This window comes from Otolemur garnettii, unplaced genomic scaffold, assembly GCF_000181295.1.
Source record: "Otolemur garnettii isolate 467f Iridium unplaced genomic scaffold, OtoGar3 scaffold00166, whole genome shotgun sequence".
NCBI classification, from domain to species: domain Eukaryota; kingdom Metazoa; phylum Chordata; class Mammalia; order Primates; family Galagidae; genus Otolemur; species Otolemur garnettii.
The window spans coordinates 3,021,127-3,021,624 of NW_003852561.1; the positions used below are offsets into that span (position 1 = coordinate 3,021,127).

General features: G+C 36.5%; 1 protein-coding gene across 1 annotated transcript in view; it reads right to left on the reverse strand.

The window, feature by feature from the left end:
• VPS53 (VPS53, GARP complex subunit) overlaps window positions 1–498 on the reverse strand; it is a 135,342-nt gene that overhangs the window by 38,476 nt on the left and 96,368 nt on the right. The gene's annotated exons all lie outside the window — the stretch shown is intronic.

Sequence of the window (498 nt, forward strand, 5' to 3'; positions counted from 1 at the left end):
AAAAAAAAAAAAATAAATAAATAAATAAACAACTAAATAAATAAAATGTAAAATAAATAAAAACATGAAATACAGGGTTTGCAAAAGTCACCATACATAGGGAAAATGGGAAATTGTAGCTAAAACGTACCTTTATTTACAAAATACTCTCTACTTGTTGGCCACCTTTTTGTAGCTAAGTAGAGTGTCAATTTCTAAATATACTTGTGACATTTTAGCCAGTACTAGGAGAGCAACCTGAACTAAAGCCTCAGTGGAGAGGGACAGCAGATGGACTAAACAGCCAATGACTTCACCCCGTGCCAGGAAGACACCACGTGTTATCTGAAGATGCTACAAACAAAACACAAACCCCACACCTGTGTCCAATGTTGGCTTTAAGACAATTCTATGTACACTCATTTAAACTACTTAATTCTTGCCCACAACACTTGCGTGCTACTTAGGTAAATAAATACAGCCTTGCGAGGAAGCCAGGTCATGATGGCGTGTGATATC